At 39.9% G+C, this 17964-nt stretch overlaps 1 protein-coding gene across 1 annotated transcript in view; it reads left to right on the plus strand.

Moving 5' to 3' along the window:
• LITAF (lipopolysaccharide induced TNF factor) overlaps positions 1-17964 on the plus strand; it is an 88813-nt gene that overhangs the window by 2730 nt on the left and 68119 nt on the right. The gene's annotated exons all lie outside the window — the stretch shown is intronic.

Below are 17964 nucleotides of genomic sequence, written 5' to 3' on the forward strand. Positions count from 1 at the left end.
TGCACTAATAGCACCATTTTAAGTTCCCATTACGTTCAGAGAAAGGGGGGTGTTTGCTCTTTAGTGATAGGAAAACAAAGGCAATTGATACTCCTGAGAACACAGGGATGAGCTTGTCGTTTTATTTTAAAGTAATCAGTGTAGTCATTACAAAGGAAGATCACTGTTATCCTGTGCTGTTCTGAATACCCACTTGTGATTATATGTGTATATTCCCATGTCCACGGTGTATCTTACTGTCATTTTGCTGTGACTCACAAAGTGTAAAAGCACATTTAAGATTAGCATATATCTGAGTAGTAGAATCAATTTGTTTCAGCATTAATTCCACCTTCAGGAATACCCACCTCATCTATTTAAAGAAAACCCATAAAAGATAGTTCCTGTGTGACAGCAGTATGACAATGGTGGATTCTCTTATTCTATTTAGTGTTGTAAGTGGTACTTCATGATGATAGGCTGTGAATCTAGGCCAGGAAAAAAGGGTTGTTTAAAACCCATTTGAGCATAAGCTTAGCTGCAGGCTTCAGAAGGCTGAAGCCCTTTTTTGGCACAGAACCTAAGTTGGGACAGGGAGTGTTTCTGCTTACGTGCCTTGTCTTCTGACCTGAAAGAGCAGCTCTTGTATGTAATTACTCAGATGATAATTGTAAAGGTGAAAACTGCTGTACATTTTGTTGACACAGAAGAGTCTCATTGTTTTGCTGCAACATGGCTATCTCCAATTCTACTGCCTCAAAATATGCAAAATGAGAAATTTCTTGGCTTTTGCTGTCTTGAAACAGCTCAGTCCCATGTTTTGGAGGCTGGTTTTTGTATGTTAAGGATAAACAAAGTACGAGGGTATTTCCTTTCTGCAGCGGTTATTTATAAACATTTATGCCAGAGATATGAAGCCTACTGAGAGAAAGTATCTGATGATAGTGCTGCCATCTCAGACTCACTCTGTGTATACAGGCAGTTTCCTGTCCTTCCAGGTTATGACTTTGATTCAGAAAAGTTATTTTAAACGTGACATCATTTAGGTTTTAGTGGATCAAATATTGCTTTGTGATTAGGCTGCAAGGGTTGTCTGTATTAGATAGGAGAGCTAACAGTTTCCTAGCTGAAAGATTTGGCAGTGTGAACTTCACTTTGCAGGAACAGTGTTTGCTTGGCACTACAGGTAACTGTGTTATGCTGAAAATCTGATTTTTCAATATACATTTGGAAAGCAGATTTGTAAGTGGGGGAGTTGTTCAGCATTTCCCTCAGTTTAACTTGACCACAAAGACATACGCAACAAAGCTATTGCCTGTTCCACGACTGGAGGGAGAGCCAAAAAGTTTTTCCATTCTTTTCCTTACCAATGGAAAAAGACCACTTATTTTATGTTCCTGTGTGCAGCAGACTTTTCCCCTTCCTGATGAACCTAGCACCCTCCTAGTTCCTTCTGTCATCAGTAGTGTGGCACAGAATACACTTCTACTGTGGCAAAGCAATCTTTTTTTTTTTTTTTTGTAGGACAAACAGTCTGCAATCAGCTCCTCACTTGTTTCTTGGTGTGAAAATGAAGGACTGCAATAATGGGTGTGATTAGATCAGTAAGAGCTCAGCCTCTTTCATAGCCTGCAGATACTCCAGATGAGCAGGGACCAAAATAAGCTGACCACTACGTGTGTGTTGTTTTTTTTTTTTCATTTAGTATGAAGACATATTTTCTGATAAACTGAGTGCTTCAGCTACTTTCTAGAAAAGCTGACTATATAAACTACTATAGAATAGTATAGAAATATATAAGTGAAAAGACATTGCCCATGTTTACTAGATGAAATTAACATCATGGTGGATTATAAGGACTGTAAAATCAGTAAATGTGACCCCCCCCATACCCAAATCAAAATACATTTTTTTCTGGTTTGGCTTCTTAGTCATTTGGGCCTAACTTTAATCTATTAATTCCTTTCTGTTTAAAATTTGCAAAGGCTTACAGAACTTTTTTAATTCCTCCTTTTCTCTATGAAGATTTCCTAGTGAATCTTCTTGAAGAACTTCCTTGTTGTGTTCTTCCCACCCCCACCCTTTCCAGAAGGCAAGAAAAAAGTATTCATCTGTTCAAATAATTACAGTATTAACTCAACCAAAATGGTTTGGCTGGCTGTAAATCTCTTCCATTTTCATTCTCTCTGCTTCGTTTTCATTTATTGATTTTTTTCTAATGTTACACCTCTTGCAGTTCTCCAGGCCACCAGAGACTGCTCTAGGAAAAAAATTGTAAGTAATACCAGAATGTTTTATACAAAAACCACAAAGAAAATTACCTGTATTAAAAAAACAACCCTAAGCTGCAGTTACATTTTTCCTCTTTTTAATTTACACATTATAAAGAAGGCTACAAGTTTCCCTTTCCATGAAAAAGAAAAGAAACAACAAATACATATTCATAAGTGAGTCCAGAAGAGGGGGGCGGCACAGGGTCTCAGGCTGAGCAGTTTATCAACAAAGCCATTTGTCCCTCACAGTCCAAGGCCTCTAGACTGTGGCCCTCTTAATTTTACTGTGCATCCCTTTCTTTTACCACCTGGAAGGTATTAAAACACCAAGTTGTAAAAGAGTCCTGGTGTGTATGTATGAGTCTTGTTAATAAGAGTCCAGAATTGGTCCTTAGCCAATTCTGGAGGTACAGAAAGGCAAATGCCCCGCAGACTTGAACTGAAGCTCCTCTCTCTCAAGTTTACCACTGTAAGCGCGTTCGAACAAATATACAAAAAGTTTTTTTAAATGTCTGCCAGGTTTGTAGACCTCTCCTTGTTTATTGTTTGCCTTACTCAGGCTGTATTTCTTGCGGGTCTTTGAGACATATTTTAATTTTGAATGTGTTGGCTGGGGAAACCCAAAAGAAAATCTGTTTAGATTTCTAATTTGCACATTTAAAGTTTTTGTTTGTTTTAAATTTTCAGCATTCATAGTAGAATAAAGTATTTGGCCTGTATGCTTCGTTTTGTACTAGAGCTATGTTGAGGTAGAGCTAGAAATTCACAGATTAGAGTGATATTGCTTAGTAACTTCTTGATACTCTTATTGGATTTTATTACCATAGTTCTGCTTTTTACAGCCAGTGCTTCCTGAAACAGAATAAGTGCACTAATGCAAATCATAGTATGCACCAGTATGTTGCATTTATTGTGACAGATTACCCTGCAGTGGAGCGTCTCTCCATGTGAAGTTCAGTACGAACCTTCCCTACTGTAGCCAGGAGAAAAAGAAATCCCTTGTTGTCTCAGCATCTGTGCCAACTTGCATTATTTTGCTTTGAATTTTAGGAGCCCTCTTGAAACTGAATCACAATAAACAGTTCAAAATGGAGGTGTCATCCATTCCAGAAAACACTATGCAGCAGATCCCTACAAAGAATAGAAATCTAATGAAAACATTTGCTGCTGCGCTTAATGGTTAGAACTGCCTAACGTTAGTAGAGAAACTAGGGGTGATTTATAGACAAAATGGTTTTTGAGTGCTATAAACAAGGGGAGCTGGAAATGTTATGGAAATCTAAACCATATTGATAAATCTATTCAGGCAGTTCCAGTTAGTCCCTTGATGACTCTCGTCACCATTTTTTTTTCCCTGCAAGTTTCCTGTTAAATTTTGCCCGGGTGTACTTGTTTACTCCTCTGAATCCAGGAAGGCAGCTCATGACCTATGAAACCCAAGACAGGAATACTGCATTGGAACAATCAGAAATTTTAACACAGACAGTATTTAACACATGATGTAGCTATTTTATCTATTAGTAGTAAAGACTATTAAATGCAGTATTCTGATTATGAGTAATTGTTTTAGTTGCAATTAAGATCTTCAGATTAATTTCCTGAGTACCAGCAATTAGTCACTATACTAGAAGCTGAGCTGTAAGCTGTTCTGCTGTTGGTTGTGCAAAGGCCTTCATTCTCCTTCACACTGCTGCAACTTAATCTATCGGTAATTCTCTCTTCTTTCCTTTACTTCCATTGTTCCAAGTTTCAGGTAAAGACATTTTTATCTTCTTTTTAGGATTAAGTGTACTCTCCCTCTGAAAATCTGCAGCAGGATTTAATTTGAATGGAATCTGCAGCAACTGCACTATGCTATGTCAAATCCTAAATGTCAGCATATATGACTTTCCCTGCATCACAATTATTGTTAGTATTCTGTACCCAGGTTAGATAGGGTAGTGGAGCCTTAGGGGGTGCTGAAGGGAATTTAGCTGTGGTAAGTGCTGCACTGTTTGCTGGGTGGAGGACCACATCCCTTAAAAGAGGCCAGAAAGCTGCAAAGCTCGCAGTGCCAATCTAGGGCAAGAGAGGTGCTCTACTGCAGTTACCAGCACATCCTTGGGGCAAGGGGACTACAGAACAAATGAATTCATGGTTTAGCCCTGCATGGTAAGTGGTACACAAGAAGCGTGTATTTGTGCTTGACTGTTTTCCAAGTCAAATTTTACATCCTCATTGCATCAGCTAGGAGGCTTATTCAAGCAGTGCCAACTCCCTCCAAAGTTCAGGGAAGGCAGAGCTGCATGTCTGTCATCCAGGACTGCAGTCTGTGAGCAAGGAGCAGAGCAGCCTTTTCTCTAGTGACCTAGCTGTCTTCTTGACTCAGCTTTTAGAGAATTCAGTTTTTGTAATTCTTTCTTGCAATAAACACGGGCTAAGTTGTATATGCCAAAGTTCAGTATAAATTTGATTTTTATGATGTTTCTGTTTTGAATGACTCTAGTTTAGAAAATCCTTTATTGCAGCAGAATTAACACAGTGGAAAAGCTGTTCCCCACAAAGCAGTTCACAGTAGCTGTCAGCATCAAACGTTTTCCAGGCACTGCGCTCGCCGCCTGGCAGCCATGCCAGGGTAACCTGGCTGCGAGCCATCCATGCGTGCAGCCCTGGTGGGTGAAGGGACCGTGCTGCAGGATTACCCACCAGTCATCAGTTGTAAAGGACAAGCTATCTTTCTAGCAGTACTACTTACTGTACTATGTGCCCTGCACCTTCTCCAGGATGAATGCACAAGGCTTCAAAAGAACGTGGCTTTTTTTTTTTTTTCTCTGTGAAAGAAAACCTACACAGTATTCCTTACGGTGAGACCTCCAGTCAGCAGTTATTCCCTGAAAAGCAACTACTCTGGGAAATATTTGGACTTTTTTCTCCCACTACATTTCGAAATAACAAAACTGGAAGTGCACATTCCTTGAAACTGATATTAATAGTTGTAAGAAATCAGATCATTTTATAACACTGAAAACTCAGTTACCCTGTAAGTACGATGAAGACATTTCTCTTGTTCCTGCTCATTTCCCATTTGGCTCTTGCAACCTGTGTGAATACATGCCCTCCATTTTAGAAATCTCAGTGCCTCTTGAAGAGTCTCATCTATACTAGTTCCTATATACAAGTTTCTCTGCTATTAGTTATTGCAGCTATACTAATGGTGGGTAGTCTGGACAGCCTGGATCTCTCCAGAGTTAGACACCATAGTTGCTCCCATGCCAGCAGCTGGCCTCTGGCACAGGCTGAACGCTAGCAAAGACAACATGCTGTACCGGGGCTCGTAGGGTATGGCAAACTGAATAACACAACATACAGTGAATGGTGCTGCTGGAGAGAGCATATACTTATGAATACAAGGCAATATCTTTAATTCCTTTAGATTTGTGAAGGGTTGAGAACTCTGTGGTGAGAATATTAGCACAGAAAAGAGAGAGCAGGGAATCAGAAGGACAATGGGAATGCTTAAAAAGCTAAAGAGATGTAAAAGCTAAATACAGAGCTCTGGAAGACAGTGATGGTACCATCCCTGCAACCTGTGCAGATTATCCAAACATGATAGCCCCTTTCCATTTACTTGTTGTTAGGGCATCACAGCTATGGCAAGACCCTGAATGTAGCTTTAGATAGAATTGAATGTAGCTTCAAGGTAGAATATAGAATATCTGTCTATATCTATCTTATATAGAGAGATATATTCTATATAGAATATCTACCTAGTATATAGAATTATCAGCTAGGAAATGATTCTGCATTCTGCTGGCATTAGTTACACAGTTTTTGAACAGAAATAGCAACACAAGTTGCAGGTATTCAGACATGAAAGGTATTGCAGTTTACATCTGTGAACAGTTACAACTGCAAACAGTTTGGATTTACATAGTGTATAGTTTCCCATGGAGATTATTTCTTATTGGAAGTCTGCGTGGGGCTGTGACAGGTCTGATTATTTGTATCTCATATCTCCATTTGAAGTAGTATCAGGTTATTTGTCAGTGTATAGCCAGATAAGCTGCATGCCTACGTATAGGGCTTACATTGTATTAATAGCCTTGAATAATATAGAGGAAAAATCTAAATTAACAGCATTGGTGGAGTTGGTATTCCAGCCTTCATGATGCAGACAGGCCTGATTTTTTTTTCTGTGTTTTCTTTGGTATATGACCAAGTCACATGTTTTCTGATTGTTTAACAGGACCCTAAGTTGCTAAATACAGATAAACAGCTGTAGCTGAGAGCTCCAGTGCCGTCAGATGGCTGATAGCAATGAAATGTAGGTAGCAGGTCAAAACACAAGACAATAGGAGCGTGATCTCCAGGCTAACAGGCAATAGTTCAGAGAGTTGAAAAGCTAAAAAAAAAAAAACAAAAAAAAAAACTGTTGAGGAAATCTGTATTATACACTTCTTCAGCCATTCAAATGCTCTTCGTGTTTATTTAAAGCAAACAAGAGCAAATACTGTTTGAAATAGAAATCAATTTAGTACTTGGAGAGGTGAAGGAATCTAATGCCTTTACCTGTAGCTGGTGGCAGGGCAGACTCTGACAGCCAGTTCTGAAAAGAATCAAACTGGAAGTGACGCAAAAGATTATCACAGACCCAACACAGCAGTTAGACCAGGTTTCCAGCTAACTTCAGGACAGTTGCAAAGTCTCCTAGACACAACTGGTATCTTCCATTTTACAATGCTGGGCAGAAATGTAGACAGATTGCTCCAAAGAGACCTGCTTCTTACTGCTGAGTTAATACAAAAAAGCCTTGTAAATGGAAATGTGACATCCAGACTGGTACCTGCACACTTCCCTAGATGTGCAAAGAATAAGAAGGTGTTTATTCTGTGAGGTGAAGACTTCCTAAGTCACCAACTTTTTCACTGTGTCTTTCAAGCTGTTTTCCTGGATAAATTAATGTAATCGAAGGCTTCTAATCTGTTTCTGTAGACATTAGCAACATTAGCACAGGAGTCATGCTTCTGGACATCTTGTTTCTTTCAGACAGTGAACGGAAATACCTGAATAAGATGTTCACGTGCTAGTGTGCTCCACTCAGCTGCGTATGTACTTACTTTAGCTAGCTTGGTTTTGGTCGAAGTTCCTGTAAACTACGTGAACACAGAAAACCTCAGCTTCTTTATGCATTACTTTCCTGATACAGTTTCCTGGACCTATTTGCTTTAAAAGACCATCTATAAAAGTAAGGTTTAATATATTACCTAGGCAGATGTGCAAAGTGTATTTGGCAGTTACTTGGTTTTAAATGCTTTACCACATTACGGATAGCTGCTGCCATTGCTGGTAGATCAACACTATATTTCTATAGAACTATTCAAGGTTATCAATGCTTGTAATCATCGATAGCCAGTCTTCTACTACCAATGTTAAACAAATTCTTGCTGAGCTCTGTTTAGAGTGAGGCAAAGTTGCTACAGACGGCAAAGCCCGGATGGCTAAGAGCTCAGGGTTTTGAAGTTCTGCCAACTCTGGGCTCAACTGGGTATGTAGGACTGTATGCTGGAGAAGCTGAATACAACAGAAACGTGTGGGAGTTGTGGCTGTTCAGTGCTTCTGAAAAAGTATCCACTACTAAGAGATTTAGCTCTAGAAGCCAGGCCTATTGTAGGTTTCAGACTCCCCTGGCAACACTTGAAAATTTTGATATAAACAAATTGTCCAAGGATGCACGGGGTATCTATGCCAGATCTAGGAACAGAAGGCAAATCTCTTGATTACTGTTTTCCCGTAAGTATGCAGAATGTTATTTCTCCTTTATTATCTGAACTATAATTATGAGTCTTGCAGGCTTTAGAAGTGTGTGTGCTACTGAAATGCTGAGTTGTTGGAGAGAAACAACATAAGAAATGAGTTATTAATGGTAGCAAATTGGTGATAAAGAAAGAGGAGTTATGCTGAAAAATGTATTAGAGATGTTCTTTAAAAATTATAAGAGCCTAGCTAAAGTAATCCTGCAAAGTCAGCAGACCCAAGCAAGGCCTTTGATTGAACCTTAAGACTGGAATACTGTTCTGAATGGCTGTCAGTTTGTCTTATTATTTTGGAAACATTTGGGAAACTTAGTTTCACATTCGGAATTAGTATTTAAGGTCTTGTATTAATTCAACTAGTCTTATAAACTCTGGTACCTCCAGTGTGAGCAGTACCTAAGTAGAACAAAGGATGCAAAATAACCTGCAGAGAGTGCTACTTGAGTCTTACGCTTCTTGGTAGAATCTGTCTGTCCCTCTCGGTTACTGTCTATTAGTACAATACACAGAAATCCACAGGTAAGACAAAGACAAGCAGCCAGGCAAGAAGAAAGCCTGCAGATGGGAAGAAGCTGGAATCACTGTCACTATGAGATTGTGTAAACTGTTCTTAGATTCAGAGATGACAGGAGAAAGTCGGTATATAACTGTTTTGGACAGGAATCTGCAGCATATAACACTTAAAGTAGTTTGTTCAAAAACTTTGATTTTTCCTTCCATTATTAGTATATACATCTATGTCCTTTACTCTGACTTTTTACTTTAGTTTCTTTTATAGAAAACTAATCATTTGCATGATCAGCGCTGTTCCAAGTACCTTCAAAAGCTGACAGGAACTAGACAACCCATCCCAGCTTTCTCTGTTCCCACAGGAATCTCTTTCAGTCTGTACTGCTAACCTCACAAACCCATGAGTCAATACGTTCTAGCAAAATGTCCCTAGAGGAGGGATTAAAATGCCAGAAGAGGAAAAAGAAATAAAAAATATTGGGTTATCTCCTTACATTAAAAAAGTTAGCTTGAATGCATTTCCAAAATTTCCTTTGCAACCAGGACGATTGGGAGAGTAGATTAAAAGTTATGAAAACTGAATTTCTTTAGTAATCTTGTCTCTCCAAGGACTTGGATTTAAAGGAAGGACTATGTGTCAGAAAGCCTGAGTGTCAGGAGACCACAATTCTAAATCAAGCTGCTAAACTAAATTTTCCCTAAGATCCTCATCTTCAATCAAATGTGACCAAGTTGTTCTCAATTTCAGCATCAGGCATCAGATGTAACTAATAGAAGGAATTTCAAGGCTCAGTGAATTTCTGTTCGGGATATTTTATTAAGTGTACTCTTGCATAGGGAATTCAGCAAACATTTTCTAGCAGTGTCTAAAACCCCTTTGAGTTAAGTCTCAGTTTGCTCTAGGCTTGTCCTCTACGGAGAAAAATCTTGTATTAGGAGCTATTAGACAAACTGTCGAAAAGAAAGTTGAGGAAACCTCAGAACAGCAAACCAGACTCATACGTAAGCCTTCCTCTTAATTGGATCAGGCAGCAGTATTCACAGGCTACTCATTCTGGAAAACAAGGTTAATAGTTAACTTCAGGCAGATTTGGGCTTAGATGGTAGTTGGAGGGTAACCTTCCTGAAGCAAACAAGCAAACAAACAAACAAAAAAGCAATTGCAACAAATCAGTAAATTGCAGCAAATCAGTAAATTGTGCTTTGCACTTTTTGTTGGTAGGGAGTAAATAGCCTTGCCTGGTGATACAGGCCTCTGTATTTGAAGGTATTTGACCCAAGTGTAGAGCGAATGACTGTGGAGGAGGTCCCAGCTCTGTGTCACGGCTATGCTAATAGGTGATGGGACTGCTTCCATTGATGGACTATTTCAGTCACATTTCTTTGGGCTGTGATCAAAATTCTCACCAGAATCTATGCAGGGATCAGTTGGCATGATCTGGTAACTTCTGTGAAGTTAATTGATCTGTTCTTTACGCTGGTTTCCTTTGCATTAGTTCTCTTCTTTGCAGACCTGCGTGTTCCTGGCAGAAACACCTTTGTTCCAGTGCAGACTGGTTGCATTCCCTGGAATAAGCTGACTTTTTTTCTTGCGGACAATTTTGTGTGTCTCAGAAGGGTGAGAAAAGTGGGATCCTTGCCTGCACTGTTTTTAAATAAAACAGCGATTGTCACATGTTCTGAAGATTAACAGCAGGATTGCAAAAGATCTTCACATGTTCTGGTAGCTGTCAAGATTAAATTTGCTAGTCTGTTTTTTAAAAAGTGTGAATGCAGATGGATTTATAGTGGAAATAGCACCTCCTGCTTGACATTAGCTGTGCACAGCAGGGCTGGGTGCAGTTCCCACACTGTGCCTAGCAGCCACACAAGGTTACACGGCTGCCACAGAGCATTACAGATTCATACTCATGTTCAGGTTGTGTTAAAACCAAACACTTAGACTCAATTCTTCTAAGCTAGCAGTGGACTGGACTGAGCTGAGCCAGGCACATTCTGTGTTCACACAAAAGTTGGCAGAGCAGTGACTTTTGGCACCAGCTGGACAATACTTACAGCCTGAGTTCAAACTCCTTTCTCCGTGTGCATCAGCATGCAGTGCTACTGTAATTAGGCAACCCTAGAATTAGAAAAAATCCTGGTTTTGCAGCCAAATCTTTAGATGCAAACCTATGTTTTTTTTGTTTTGTTTTGTTTTGTTTTGTTTTCAAAATCTTCTTTCATAGTGTATGAGATGACTTTTGATTATGTATGTAGCTTTAGGGATTTGAATTTTTTCTTCTCTTTTCCTCCAAACTTGTTGTCTCCTTTCAGCAAAAAGCAAATTTCTGTATTATACAACCAGAATATAAATGTAGTCTAGTAAAAATAAGCATTGCCACCTGTCTCTGTCTGTGTAGCATCAGCCAGTTACAGAAAATTTGGCCCACACTCCTTTGTGAGCTAATTTACTGTAGTGAAAAGGCAAATCGGTAAGTGGAAGTCATGTGAAGTTCTTCCAGTGAAGACTACGTTTAAAGTCAGCTGGTATAACCCTGTTTTAATTTTTTAATTTCGTTTTTCCTTTATGTAGCCAGGACCTTTACTATGACTTTGAGACTAAGGTGATGGTAACCATGCAAACCGTAGAAAGGAGCCACAACTTACTTGACTGAGAGCAGTGGTGTTTTTTGTTTTTTTTTTTTTTTACTCTCTCTGTTTTTGCATTTTCAAGGCCACAGCTTGCTCTCACTGGGCATAGTTTTCTGCAGGTAACTGGTGCGATACTTCTCCAGAAGGCATGTGCAGTGTTCTTCAGATCTAAACTGCGACTGAAAGCTTGGAGCTATGTTTAAGCAAGGATACAACAAAGATATTCCTTAGCAGCATGGAAGCGTCAGCTTTAAGCGCTTACCTAGGAACACTTTGCAGTGCTAATTAGAGTGCTGATATGCAAACATGGCCACGCAACTTATGGAAATAGCGCTGGTATGGCATTACAGCAGAGGTAGGACTGGGCAGAGAGATGAGACTGACTGGCCTGTAGTTCCTCCCGTGTTCCTTTTTTTCCTTTTTAAAAATTAGGACACTAAATTACTAGATACTTTTAACAGCAGAATCAGAGACTAATAACTTGGCACCCTAAGTCCATCTTGGCTCATCTCTCAGGTTGGTCCTGAATCAGTTTAGGGCACAGTTTTAAAATTGGATCAGCAAGGAGGTGGAAACTTTTGCTGGGCTCTTCAGCTGAGGTTCCCCACCTAGACCTGCTCTCTTTTTGAAAGTACCTTCTTTGGTATCTCCTTTTTCTGTTGTTGATGTGTTGTTTATGAACAGTTTACTCTGGGCTAAAGGAATTACAGCAATGCTACCAATGCAGCGATTAACAGGCATGTGCGATGCTTGAATCGAGGGCAAACAATCAGCAAAGAGAGACTACAAAGAGGTAGGAACACACTGGCAAATGGCGAGGGTGCAGAAACACTGCTGCAGCATTCTGACATTTGAAGTAGCTCCACAGTTTGCTGACAAACTCTGCTATCTGCTGTCTCAGGGGAAGGATTTGTGCATTCCCTGCCATATGGACTGGCTGCCAGAGCAAGAATTTATTGAGAGCTCGTAAGCTCTTATCCCGCAGAGATCTTGCCCTCATTTTCAGGACGTGATAGATATGGAGAAGAAAATATCTAGCCCCTCAGCCACATTATAATATACCTCCAGCTGCAGATGAGTAACTGTCAATCTGACTTAGAAATTAATTGACCTAAAAGACCAAAATATTTAAGTACTATTGGAAATGTAGTTATACAGAATGAATAAAAATAACTTTTTCTCTGAATAGCCAAGTCAAGGAATGCTTGCTAGGCTAGATTAAGAACTTCCCAGTCTTTGCATGAAATGATTCTGTTCTTTTGAGTGAATATTAGAATTGGTGCACCAACAGAAATTGTATGAGTGCTTCGCTACTGTTTTGTGAAAAATACTTATATTCAAACTTGTACTTAGCATTTGAAGAGCTTTTGCTCTGGAAAGTTGTGGTTTGTTGTGGTTTAGCCCGGCTGGCAGTCAAACACCACACAGCCGTTCGCTCACCCTCCCCCCTCCCTCTCCAGGGTGGGGGAGAGAAACGGGAAAGTGAAGTCTGTGAGTTGAGATAAAGACAGTTTATTAAGACAGGGAAAAGAATAACAACAATAATAATAATAATAATAGTATTAATAGTAATAATGTGTACGAAATAAGTGATGCACAATGCAATTGCTCACCACCCGTTGACCGATGCCCAGCCTATCCCCGAGCAGCCGGCCTCCCCCCCTCCACCCCAGCTAGCCACCCCTATATATTGTTCAGCATGACGTCAGATGGTATGGAATACCCCTTTGGCCAGTTTGGGTCAGCTGTCCTGGGTCTGTCCCCTCCCAGCTCCTGCTGCATCCCTAGCCTGCTCGCTAGCAGGACAGAGAGAGGCTGAAAAGTCCTTGGCTTGGTGTAAGCACTGCTCTGCAACAATTAAAACATCAGCATGTTATCAGCGCTCTTCTCATCCTAATCCAAAACATAGCACCCTGCCAGCTACTAGGAGGAAAATTAACTCTGTCCTAACTGAAACCAGGACATGGTTGCAGCCACGGAAGCTGTTTCAGTGCACTTCGTGATGAATGTGATCTTCGTAGGAAGAGAAATTTGCCAGCTGAGGCAGCGTTCATTTCTTGCGTTCCACCTGCAGTTTCTGACATCAGGAGAAACTTCATAGAGAATTTTTGTTGGAGTCCAAATTACTCAATAAAACACATTAAAAATGTTTCAGCTTCCCAAATCATGTCTTTCTTGTGGTATTTTCGAGGCAGACCAGAGTCACTGGGTCTGGAAATGGTGCATATTTAGAAAGCTTTCTGAAAGTTAAATTACTAGTGATATTACTTAGGCTTCTAAATGGGATATTCTCCTGGCAGTAAGCAGTAGCTGTGAGGAAGGTTAATAGGACCAGAGAGACATTTTTGGACTGAACAGTGCCTGCAACAAGCAGCAAGAAAACCTTTTTGGCAAAATAATGGAATTTTTATATAGTGCTGTTTTTTGAACTTGACACTTTTATGCCAGCTAACAAGACAGTATTACCTATACAGCTGTAACATTTTGTTCTGCTTCCTGTACTTAGTCTGCAGTGTTTGCAAACTGTCTGATCTGTACTGAAACAAACGCAGGTGTTGCTGCATGCCTAACTTTAGTAGTATTTTCTGCCCTCTTCCTTCACTGCTCTCCGCAGCACCACAGTTTGCAGGACAAATCAGTCTGATATTATGGGAAACATCTCTTCGTCTTCTGTGGACATTTTGTAAAGGAAGATAAACCAACCCTTTTTCAACCTATGAATTTTTAACTATGAGAATAATGAGGTATTCCTGTATTCATTCTCTTCAGATTTTTTTCAGGAATGGTTTTGGGACTTTGTTAGGAAAATTCACATGTTAATTAACGTTTTCTCTGTGAGAAGCTCGTGACATTTCAATTTATTAGATTAAGTAATGTCTCTTTATTGCACTGAAAAAAAAACAAACGTTAAGATACCTGTAGCCAGTTTTTGAGCAGGTATGTCTGGTGGCTATCGATAATTTTCTAGCCTTTGAGTTGGATACGTCTTCCTCTACTGCAGCATTTCCTTTTGTGTATGAATTCTTAATAAAATACACAGTTCTTCTGAGAGAGGTTATATATTAATGTCAGATGAATTATTTATGTACCAGCACTTACAGAAATGGAATTGCCATACATCAATATGCTGAAGAGAATGAGTACTGGCTTTTAAACTTACTCACAGATGGATGCAGAAAAATAACAAATAGTGCATTAGAAGCCTGTAAATATCACTCTGTCTGAGATTAGGCATTTAATATATTTTTCTAGCTTCTGTTAAAACAGGTCATTTGCTGTATGATTTGCTTTAGTTCTTGAAGCAGAAACAGAATTCACTTTAAAATATAAATTCATTCAGTGTTTAAATTTGCACAGCCAAAAGATTGAGTAATGCAATATATCGACTGTGTGCCTGTAAAGACGCTTTTCCTTTGGGTGTGACTGGAAGCAGGTGTCATTAGGATTTTTAGAGGAAAATGTTCTACTTATGTGTATAGAAATAAAATTAAATACATACAGAAGCCTGTGAAGTGGGCAGAGAACTGGTCTTTGTGTGGTCAAGCGATAATTGCCACTGATGCTGGGGTCAGAGCCCCGAGCCGTGAGGGCTGGTTGCAGCCAAGTACGAAGGCAGACTGCCTTTGGCTACAGCTACAGACAGCCTGCAGCCTCCCTGCCACAGCAAGGCCGCGGTCCTCCCGTGGATTTACTGCCACAGGTTTTCCTACCTGAAAGGCCCATTTTGTGAGTGCCTCTGTTTGTAATGCAGAAAGGTGTGGGAGGGATGAATTATTGATTTAAACAGAAGAGCTGTGTATGATGAATGACAGAAAACATATCCTGAAGAACCATTTTAAATTGTTTTAATTGTCTTTACTATCAATTAATCTCTTATAAAGAGAGCTTCACCAGAACACGAACCTGCAGAAATTAACGTCTGGAACGGCTTGGGGGAAGGACACTTACTTCCCCGTTCTGCCTCAGTGTGGCGTTGGGCACGGTCACTGCGTATTTCGTTACCCCAGAGGTGTGTAGGTGCCAAACTGCCGCTAAGTCCCACAGGGATTTAGTTTCCGTGCCGTAGTCTGAAAAATGAAACTAACAGTTCCTTCTCTCAGCGTGAAAGACTGTGTGTGATGTGACCCATGCAAATGTAGACGATATTTTTACACAGTATGGCTTTAGCGTCAAGCTATATTGATTCCCAGCTGCCTCCTCCCATTGTCTCTGCTGCATGTCACCAGCCTTTGAGGTGGTGACGCATCCAGGAAGGAAGAGGTTCGAGAGGAGAAGCCGTCACAGGACTGAGCATGGTGGACTTGCCTTTGGGATCCGCCAGGTGCTCGGGGCAGGGAACTGTGATGGAAGATGACACGTCACTTATCAGAAATGAGATACAGCTGCTGTTGTAGATCTATTTTCAAAACAAACCAAGTCATGTCTGCAACAGTGACATGTTCTTGGTCATGGTCATTAATTGGAATTAACGTACACTGACAGGGTACATTTTCACAGGATGTAAGCACTCCTCGTGACCCTTCACATATACTGGGCAACTAACAAATTGTTGCTGTCCATGCCTGTCATAAATTTTTTTTTGGCTTCCTTTCCAGCCCTGCAGTCTGACTATGGCCCATGCTTGCTTGGAGGTGGCCTGCATGAATTCCTTTTCATAAATCAAACACAAGTGCGTGGGGGGACAATAAGGATCTGAATGGCAGATATGTAGTAGGAGATTCAAACTCCAGTGAAAGGGAAGGTTAAAAAAGCCAGGTAAAGGATTTGTGGTTTGTTCCACAGGAGGGCTTTTGTCACTCATTTGGCATGACTGGATCCAATACCTGGGTTTGTCTGGGCAGAGCAAAGAGGGACAACTTGCCTCCGTTTTTGCTGTTCATTTAACAGTTCTTTTTTCTCAGTGTCACCAGAAAAATACCTGGGTTTGTATGTGCTGCACCCTGGTTTAGCAAGGCATCTGGACTGATGCCAAGATTAGACTGTTTGGATGTAAAGAGTCAGCTGTGCTAATTGCTTTGCTGATTGTTGCCACTCTTCCAACATTTAATGTATCTTAATCTTATCTCAGATAATAAATTAAAAGGAAGTTGTTGAATGTCATGTTTTTCAAAGAAAGATTGAAAGGAAGACAGGAATTCTGTTGCTATACAGAGTAACAACAACAAAAAATGGATTAGAACTTTTAAAACTCAGAACTTTTAAAACTTAGAACTTTTAAAAATCATTTTGTATTTAAAAACTAACGATTTTTGAACTTTTGTGCTCAGTCAGCAATTCTGAGTCTCCTTCTATAAGCTGACGGCAGTGACAGTAACAGCATGCACTTCGTTTTGACTTAAATCGGGAGAAGCCTGGAGTTTCCATGTTAAAGGTTCTGGGCTGCATGTTGACCTGTTGATCTCTCTATAGGCAGGCAAGGTTCATTATATAGGGAAATGATTCACAGTCCTTCTGCTTTATTGGTCATAAATTTCTACCTAAACATAGCTTCCAGCAGAACGAACTGTGGGGGTATTTGTAATCACTTGTTGACACAGATTGCTGTAATACTTCTTTCTTCTTTTTATTCTTTTTATGTGCTAAATGTGCTAAATGTGAAGTAGTTTTAGCTAATTGGCAGCTTGGCTTTTTAACAAGACTTTAAGAAATTTTTAATCAAGTTATCTTGATCTAATCAGTTGTTAATCCCACTAGTTTACACAGAAGGGATAATTACTACAGCATCTCTAGACTGATTTTTCTGGAAAATGGGGCTTTAACTCCGTGATATTCTTTCCTGTAGAAAGTATTTAAAATACTCAGGGGCGACCTCATCGCTCTCTACAGGTACCTTAAAGGAGGCTGTAGCGATTCCTGTGGGGTTGGTCTGTTCTCCCACATGCCTGGTGACAGAACGAGGGGGAATGGACTAAAGTTGCGCCAGGGGAGGTTTAGGTTGGTTATTAGGAAGAACTTCTTTACTGGAAGGGTTGTTAGGCATTGGAATGGGCTGCCCAGGGAAGTGGTTGAGTCACCATCCCTGGAGGTCTTTAAAAGACGTTTAGATGTAGAGCTTAGTGGTATGGTTTAGTGGAGGACTTGTTAGTGTTAGGTCAGAGGTTGGACTAGATGATCTTGGAGGTCTCTTCCAACCTAGACGATTCTGTGATTCTGTGAAAATGCATAATGAATATTTTTTGATATATATACCATGTACTGGTTTGTCTAGTCTTTCATTTTGATAAATTAAGCAAATAAGCTAAAGACTGCCATATGTGACTAAACATGGAGAGATTCAAAAACAGTAGCTTAAATCATAAGAAATGTGTGTATTTTTTATATTTGGAACAAAAGAGAGTCTGATGTCATGGTTATTTGATATATGAAGATTGAATTATAACTGTGGGAAGGAAGTCAGACTTTTCCACAATTTTTCACTACTGTAACACAAAAAAATAATTATTCATTTGGAAAGATAATTTTCATAGCTTCACAAAGCATTATATTTATAACGACACCTGCATGTGAGCATGAAATCTAATTAATATTTTTGTTTCGAGAGATTAGATTCCTGAATGTGTTCATCAAGAGCCTTTGTTGGCTATTTAATTACCTGTTTTCTGGGGAGGAGACAGGCAAAACGATGGCAGGAAACTCCAACAAAGCAAAGCTGGTTGGCATCGTTTCTCAAAGTGGTTTTATTAAACACAGGAGCAAAGTGTGGCTGTAGGTACAGTTCCATTGCAAGCTGAGCACTTGCTAGCTTTTCTCCTTTTAAAGCGATTATTACAGCCTTGCTG

The sequence above is a fragment of the Cygnus olor genome, chromosome 15 (genome assembly GCF_009769625.2).
Source record: "Cygnus olor isolate bCygOlo1 chromosome 15, bCygOlo1.pri.v2, whole genome shotgun sequence".
Taxonomy (NCBI): Eukaryota; Metazoa; Chordata; class Aves; order Anseriformes; family Anatidae; genus Cygnus; species Cygnus olor.